The sequence below is a fragment of the Empidonax traillii genome, unplaced genomic scaffold (genome assembly GCF_003031625.1).
Source record: "Empidonax traillii isolate 1590-97213 ecotype Southwest subspecies unplaced genomic scaffold, ASM303162v1 scaffold319:size813200, whole genome shotgun sequence".
Lineage (NCBI taxonomy): Eukaryota > Metazoa > Chordata > Aves > Passeriformes > Tyrannidae > Empidonax > Empidonax traillii.
The window spans coordinates 642,661-651,814 of NW_020955512.1; positions in this window are offsets into that span (position 1 = coordinate 642,661).

Consider the following 9,154-nt stretch of genomic DNA (forward strand, 5'->3'; position numbering starts at 1 on the left):
TTACAGTGGTCATAGCCCAGCTGTTAAAAGTTAACGTGAAGGTCATTTAAATGAAACGAAACAGGCATCTTTCTAAGGATCATTACTGCCTTTGATGCTTCCCCACGGATTTTCACATTTCAGAAAATGCAGTGACAACATACAGTGTCTTTAAAACAAAGCCTGACTCATCTATCCACACAAATGGAGGCAGGGGGTTTAAAACAGAGCAATTTCTTACTTTGCCTCAGTATTTCCCTTGGGCCTGGGCGCTCTCTTGCTGTGATCCTGCTTCTCGTGCCTGTGGTTTGCGTGCATTCCCGCTTTCCTCTTGACTGCCTGGCCAGCAGCCATCATATTTAGGCTTAAATTTTTAAAACATACAGTTTCTCACATTCCTTAACAAGGGAGATCGTTCCCTACCTGGAAAGAGTCATCCATTGTAAGTTAAGCAACAGCAGAGAAGAAACCCCAGGATAACTTGATGTTATTTTGCAGCAAGCAACATCACTGTTAGCAAGCAAAACACACAACTCAGTGGCCCCGAACGGATGACAAATATTTTCTTTTTTTTTTTTTTTTTTTAAATTAAATTTGAACTGAACCCATCAATGCCCCAATTCTGAAAAAAACCCTCGTAAACAACAGTTCAGCTGGGCCTTCCCCCGAGAGACAACTAATTTTATGCTTCATCAGAAAGAACACATTTCACTCCCAAGAATGATTTTAATCCTTTTCCTAATTCGCACATGTTAACACCCAGGAGTGATTAGAGTTGCACGACTTGAAGTAATCAAGTTCAAGCACTGTCTGTAACGCTCAGCAGCTTCTGCACAAGGCAGAACACACCCTCAACAAATTTATTAGTAGGGTTGCCCTTTTCAGAATATCTGGGGATTTTCTGTTGACAAAAATATTTCCTTTATTCCCATGGTATTTGCCCAAACTAATTCCTGGAACACCAAAAGAACAAGACAATAACGAGGCTGCCTTCATAACCCTCCATACAAAACTTTTGCTTTGTATGGGGCCCTCTGAGCCTTTTCTGCTTGGTTTTTTGACTCGTCTGAACAATTTACTTTGGGTCAAACCCAGAAGCTTTTACTGAGGCAAAAGTTCATCACCTCCAAATGACCAAATCTTGCAAGAAGCCTCAGCCCCCAGAAAGCAGACCATCAATTTAATCAGGGTACCTCTCTGCTAATAAATTAGATAGGTCTGGGACCATTCTCTCGGATATTGGCCAGCTGGCACAGGATGACCCATGCGAATAATGCTTAACTCTGTCACCCCGCAGAACAAAAAGGCTGTGTGAAAATTGCCTGTGGGAAGGGTTAACCCATCCTGACACTTGCACCGTGCCCAGGGTGTGCTGCTGGGCACAGACCAAGAGTGTGCCATGAATGGTGTCAAGGACTGACCTCCTGCACTGTAAAACAGTGCGCTGTAAAACCCCAGACTCCTTGAACGTGGGTACAAATGCAGCCCCACAGTCCAACTTGGGTCAGCACTTGTTGAGTTTTCACAGCCCTTAATCAGGAAATCCTTCGGTGAATCCAAACGTAAAAAGTGAGCCAAGGCACACTTTGAGTTTAGCAAAACATTGTGCTCTTTGGGTTAATCCTGGAAGCTCAAACTTGCAGTTTTCCAGTTACAATGCCTTCTCGATGCAGTTGATAGGAAAACCCGAACAATTCTTGCACAATCCTCCACATTACTGTATTTCTTAATCCCTCATGGATAAGAGTGAGAGGAAACATTAACAGAGCAGCATAAATTGACAATGACTACTGATAAACCAGTGTTGTGAAATAATCCAGCTGATCCAATATGCTCAGTATTGAACATATTGCTGCCTCTGAGCAGCAGCAAAGGGAGATCTGAGCTTTGGCTGCCTTGGCACTGCACAGAAACCATGGCATGGTGCCTTGCTCTGTTTGCCTCCTCCTCCTCCTCCTCCTTAGGCACAGCTCTTGCCTAGGGAATGACTAATGCCACATTCAATTTCCTTAATATGGCTTTGCATTGCTTATACTGCAATGGAAATTAATATTGGAGTCTGAACGTGGAGAAACTGTACCGAAGAGATGGGAAGGGCAGCCAAAACCAGAGCCAGAGGGGCTCTTGGGCTCACCATCAGCCTCTTGCTGGTGGCTCAGAAGTTCATCCTCCCAGAAGGGCACCGCCATCCTGTTCAAGAGAGCACCTTTAATTTAAGTCAGTTATTTCAAAGTATTTCCTGCTTGCTCCAGTGTCTGCTCCCTCCAGAGATCTCACAGCAAACCCCAGGGTTAAACACAGACCCCAAGCTGCGTTTCCACTGTAACCTCCATTTAGCTCCATTCCTCTGCTTCTCATCTGCTCTGTCTAGTTCTTCCCTTTTTCAGGCCAAGGATATCTCAAAAATTCTGAGGATGGGGGTTTTTCCCTCCATTGCTGAAGTGCATCAAACCCCATTAAATAATTTTTATTGTCTGTGTAATACAGGCAGTACTGCACCATCTGCGTTTCGTGTTCAGGGAGAGAGAGAGAGGCAGGAAGCACTTACAGACCCAAGGAAAGGCTTTCAAATTAAATGCAACAATGGGGGGGGAAAAAAAAGCCATCCTGTAACCTAGTTTGTCTTTCTACAGTGTTTAGGATGACATGAAAGTGCTACTTGATCAAAGAACAATTTCCAGGCTATTGTACAGCTGATTGGGCTTTTCTTGGGTGCAGTTCCAAAGGATGTTTAGCCTGCAACCACTGCTGCAGCAGCAACAGAGGAGCTGGAAATGCTGTGCAGGTGCACTAAATGCCCATCCACAGCTTCACATGTGTTCCCTGCCCTTTCCCACAGCTCATGGGCACGGGCCCCGTGTGTGGCACAGCTCTGCACATCCCACAGGGACTGGGAAGGACGACTGCAGAAAATGCAGAAGAAAGCTGACAGTACAGACAGTGGAGGCAGGGAAATGGCTGAGATAGTTTGAGATAACAAAGGTCCCAATATCCCAGTTTACCAAGGCTGACACCAGGCTCTAAGCTCTGCAAACAAAGGGTGCTCTGCAGCTGGGGCATGAAGAGCAGAAGTTCAATCCCTCCCCCCAGACAACACCACGGGATCACACAGCATGGGCTGCAACTTCAGCATTAAAAAGGGAAACTCATCTACACCCAGCCCTTTTCAAACTTAAGGGGAAAAAAACCCAAAAAACAACAAAAACAAGGCATTATGGGGCAACAGGCTGGGCTGTGGAGTACCATGAGTAATGATTTCTGACACCACGCTGAGGCCTTTAGTTACGAGAAAAAAGTTAATTCTCTCCTTCTTTACCTATTTTAAGTTAGAGTTTTTCCTTCCTCTCATAGAAACTCAGAGTTCTATTATTAACCTCCAACACAGTCTTCTCACAGCACAGCGTTACAGGCACTCCACAACAGCTCTGTGGGTGCACAGAGCAGGCAAGGGGCTGGTGGAAGCTGTTCCTCCCAGGCATCAGCAGAGCTGTGGCCAGGGCTGGCCTCGTTTGCAAGGCCTGGGATATTCTGCACTGACATCAGCCAGGTCTTTTACAATGTAATATTGAAAAAAAAGAAAAATAAAGAAAAGAAATAATTGCAACATGAGTCAGGAAAAACTGTAAATCCAGAGGAAAAGAGTGGGGCTGTCATATATTCCATCCTGACAGCTTAAAAGGAAAGCATTGGTTACTTCTGAGAACAATACAAGTATTACTAAATTCATACCATTATTTCAGGATATTAACTCTGTGCCCCCAAAGTGCCTCTGATAAGAGTCCAATGGACTGCAAAGGGAGCAATTAGGACAAGCAGAGTGTTTTGTTAAATGCTTTCTGCCATCTGCCAGTCCTGTGTGGCTTTCCAGCACTCAGACACCACTAATATTGCCCATCTACAAACACTCCTTGCCTCCAGCCTCTACATAAATATTTCTTGTTTTCTATTGCCCTGCAGTCCTCCTGTATTTACAGTTACTCCTAAGAAGACCACGACATGGTCCTGGAAGAACATTACCCAGCCCTCCTGTTCCAAACCTGTGGTTATATATGACACTTCATCTCCAGTGCTACCCAGGAGGGTCCCTTCACCTGCAGGAGGTGACTCTCAGCACAGTCCTCACACGCTGAGGGATTCATCTAGCACAGGACTGAACAGGGATGGGAAGCAAAGTTATTGTATTAGACAAGAAAGACAGAAACTTTTCTTTTTTTTTTTTTTTTTACTGTACTCAATAAAAGAAATAACTGCAGGGAGACACTGTGGGTGAGCGATGGGTTAGCAAAGCTTAGCAATATCTCCAGAAGAAATTCTGTATCATTAGATTTTGCTCTTGAGAGCTGTGATGGACAAGCTCAGCCTTCACATCTTCCCACAGTTAAACAGAGCAGACTCTGACAGGCTGGGTTTGTCTTGCTCCCTGTTTGCCTTGACCTTTTGGGGAGGAACATGGTAAAACCCCACGAGCAAAGTGGAGTCCCTTCAGCATCAGGCTCCTAAATCACAGTCAGGGACTGCTGTTCTGTCCATGAGACAAAGCCAGTGGTCTCTCTTTAATATAGAAATGAGAGAATGTTTTGGATTGGAAGGGACCTTAAAGCTGATCTCATTCTACTCCCCTGCCACGAACAGGGACACGTTCCACTATCTCAGGTTGCTCCAAGCCCTGTCCAGCCAGGCCTTCAACACTTCCAGGGATGGGGCAACCACAGCTTCTCTGGGCAACCTGTGCCAGGGCCTCCCCACCCTCTGAATAAAGAATTTCTTCCTAACTTCTAATCTAAACCACTCCTTTTGTAGTTTAAAACCATTCCCCCTTGTCCTATCACTATCAACCTTGTGTAAAATGAGAAATGTTCAGTTGAAAAACACAGCTGACAAAAAAAAAAAAAAAAAAAAAATCACAGAGGAAGGTGAGCGTTAAATATTCAGGCAGGAAAAAGGCAACATAAAGTTGTTCTCTGCAACACAAAGCCTCAAAATGGGACAAAGCACATCCCAGTGCTCTGCTATTACACACTGCAAATAAATTGTTTCTGCAAGAGAAATAGGTATTTTCTCAGCCAAAAGAAAAGCAGAGCAGGAACTAATCAAATTCAATGTTCTTCAGCAATGTAACACGAATGCCTCCCACTCCAGTGTCATTTCAATCATTTTAAAAGAGAAGTGAAACCCATAACGTGTATTTTGCTTTACTTGTAAATATTTTAAAGGCCAGGGGATCTCAGTACATCAGCATTCCTCCACAAATATTCCCGAGTTCACCTCCAATAGCCTCTGGAGTAAAAAGTTTGTCAAGAAGGTGGGTCATTATGAAGATGGTGTAACAGATCTGAAGGTCTGGGGACCAGACCTCGAGGGTGTTGTGCATCCCCAGAGCAAAGAGTTACCCATTCATTTCTTTCTTAATGATACTGATGGAATGAAAGAGCTGGTTTCTTTTGCTGCTGGAGAAGAACTGGCAGCTGCAGGCTGAGGGCAGGGACCTGGGATGTTCCACTTGGGGAAAATCAAGCAGAGGTTTTAAAACGCCACTTCATCTGATTCCCTGAGCAACACGACAGTTAAATAAACAAATGCGAACCCAGAGTTTATTTCTCCTATTTCAAATTTGTACTTCTTGCTTTTCTTTCCTTTGTTTCTGCCCACTGTTTTGTTGAAGTTTAATCTGTCTGCACCGCATGACTCCCATGGATCCACGCCCAGGCAGTGGAAAACATGCATCCAGATCAAGGTTTTACATTCCTAAAAGGTATTTAATACATTTTTAGAGCATATCTCCCCCTCACTGTTCAAACCTTCCCTCTGTTTATCTCATCTGGTGGATGCTCAGGTGGGAGGTCAAGGATAGCTTTAGTTAAACATGAAGAAAACAAAAGAAACCATGACAGTATTCTGGAAATGCTGAAGCTGGAAGGAAAATAAAAAAACAAACCAACAGTGTTCCCCCACACAGAAGCAATTACCACTGACTAGCTTTTTTTTTTTTTTTCAGTTTTACAAATTTCCCCTTCCTATTAAGGGTTATTTGCATTGCCAAAAATTAAATTTGCTTTGCCAGCTCCTTTGTAGTCTGTGACCTCCTTTCTCCTGGGTAGACAGTCACGGTGAGTAAGAGCACTGCAGATTCACCAGATGATTAAAATAACAAAGACTAGTGTTATATGCTCTACATTTGCCTTGAAAGCATCAAATGCATGTGTATTTAAAACATAGAAAGTGAGCTTTTAAAAAAAATTTATATCTTGGACTAGATACGACTTTAAATTTTAAAACACAAGTTAATCCTTGCTGGACTGGCACAGAAGGGGCTCTGATCTGGCCCTAATGGCATAGTTTTCCCCCTACACTTCCAAATGGACCTTGGCTCCCTTCTGGGAAGATGCCATCTATAAAGAGAATTACAAAAATAATTGGTAAACTTCTGTCTGGTTCCTGAGTGCCAACAAAAGTGAAAACTTGAGCCATTTCTTCAGATGGATTCGATGATGGCAATATCCACCCCCCCCTTGAGAAAGTCACTGAGCTGTATTCCCTTCCCACAGCACATTCCACGCCGACCACAAAAGGCAGCATTTGCTTACAAAGCAACTGTTTTAGAGCCAACTCCCGACTTTTTAATTTATTGAGTATTTGTTCCCCTTGACCGAAACTTCAGCAACGTTTCTCTGCCAGAGCTAATATTTTAAATCGCGGTATTTTAACATCATTTGCATAACTTTTTTCCAAACACCTTATCGCTATCCACATCCTCCTGTTTTACATCCTGCCTAATCCCAAGGTCAAGGAAATCAAGAGGAGCCCCCTGATTTTTCTGGGCTTCGGACAAGAATTTCTAGCCCCAACAAGAGCACTCTGCCAGCGAAGTGCTGCATTTGCCACGGGCTCTCTCCTGACTACACTGGACACTTGACAGCAGGACCACGCTTGGTTTGTTTTTATTCACTCTGTGCTATGTATTTTAAATTTTTATCCTTGCTCAAAAAGCCAGCAGTTGTGCTTGCTATATTCTTTTGTAGCAAGGTCTTTTGTGGCTACAACAAAGTCTTCCATCAAAACCTGAGGAATAGCTAAAATTCATTTTTTCTAAAATACTCTTTTCAACTGGAATAACCTTCTGGAGAAGATGGCTACGAGCACAACAGCCTTTCTGCTCAAAAAGCTGCAGGAAATTAAAACTGTGCCAGCAGGAATCCCTCACCTGTGAGCTGCAAAAGCAGTGACAGACCAAGAGGAATCATGACCTGACTCTTGGTGGAGTTTACGGTAATGTTGCCTCCTCACTCAGACCAAAAGGGTCTCATCCCGATCGTGCTCTGCCAAAAATCACAATCCAATGTGCTCCTCTGCACCCATCCCACAACCTGGGCTTCCTTCCCCTGGACTTTGGGTCAAGGACACACGTCCATTTCCAGTTCTATCTTTGCAAGGTGGAAGAGCAAAACCATTTTGTGTGCTTCAAACCCACCATCACTTCTGTTTGGGCATTTCTCTTCCAGTACTGTCCTTATGAAAAAGGCTGGGTTTGGTACACAACTACTGTCCACACAACCCAACAGAAACATTTATCAGGATGACAAATTGACTTATTTTTATTTCAAGAAGTGCTCTTTTGCAATTTGTTTTATAAATAATTCAGTTTTTGCATAAGGATCTATAAGCAGATGGGCGACAAGAGTAGTTACCACTAATGGCAGATATATAGGAAGCTATTTGCATACCATGTTGCACAATGATTGTAACCTGTTGTATGTATACTACTATTTTTCAGTGGTTCTACTCCATCCTTGCATTTCCTCCACATGAGAGTCTCTTGATTTTCAGTTCAGGAGGGGAACAAGAACAAACTGTTTCTCAGCAGCAGCCAAACAGTGCATTTGACAACCAACCTGACAAAAAGCTGATGGGAGTCCTGCTTCTATATTAGTACCAAAAAAAGTGGCTTTAATTGGTAACAGATTTTGGACAGCTCATTCAGGAGCTGCCTTCTGAGTCACATCCCTTCTCCCATAGATGAAGGTGCCATGAGCCCAGCCCAGAAGAAACACACCCTTCCCTATATGCCTTTTGTTCAGTTGGGTCTCTGAATCCTCAGGAGCAATTTCTCCAGGAGAAGATTACTGACTCTGAGTTGCATCATCCGTGGGATGCAGCAATCTGACATGATTTACAGGATGGGAGGGAGAATACAACACCCAGCTAAAAGAGCAAAGAAAATTAGGATGCAAGTGGACTAAATACACTGAAGGATCTGGAAACCAAAGTGACACAGGGGACAAAAAAAAATTACAAATTCTCCTTATGCTGTCAATAAAACCGCTGCAGGAAGAGTTTTTTTACTTGGTTTTCTCCACATTCTGACTGCCATCCTCATCCTTAAAGGTTATAAAGAAAAGAAGCTTTATACATTTTATACATTTTGCTCCTCTAAAGCAAGACATTTGGAACTGAAGAACAGAAGAAGAGACTTGCTGCAAGCCCTCACAGGCCCACACTTACCATGCTGCTGGACAAGGACACCAAGAATCCTGCTGGGATAGCACAGAGAACTATTAACAGAGAACTATTTTCCCCAGTCCTTTAAATGGAGCAGGAAGACTTCCCCCCCAACCTTTTTTCCCCATGTATCTCCATCACAAATGACTTGATAATTGTGCCTCTCAGCTCAGCTGCCCCATCCTGTGGATGGTGTTTACCCAGCTCAACCGGGGGTGGGTGGGATGGTTGTAGGTAGGACCCTCCACCCCCGTGACTCAGCCCAGCTGAACCGATTTGCCAGGCCATCAGCTGATTCCTGCCAGCTGAGCCTCTGCCTTCGCCTCCTGTGACTCATCCTCCTCCGAATTCAACAAAGAGCCCCCGGACTGCAGGCTGAGTCACATCTGCTTTGAAGGTGGGAGTGGAGTGGCTTTTGTGTCGCTCTCTCCCCGCCTCGGGAGGGGGTGCTGGGGAGGAGGTTGCCCATGTGGCAGTGAAGCTCGAGTCAGTGCTCTGAAAATAACAGCAGAGGGACAAGAAAGGCCTCTCTGAGAACAAGAGTGGCTTCCAGCCACCTTCTGTAATAGCACTTCAATCTTCTTCTGCCAGGACAGAGGGGACAGGGGTGATGTCTGATGCAGGGGGAGACCGAGTTCCCAAAGACTGTAATTACATGGAATTAAAATGCACAGCTCTG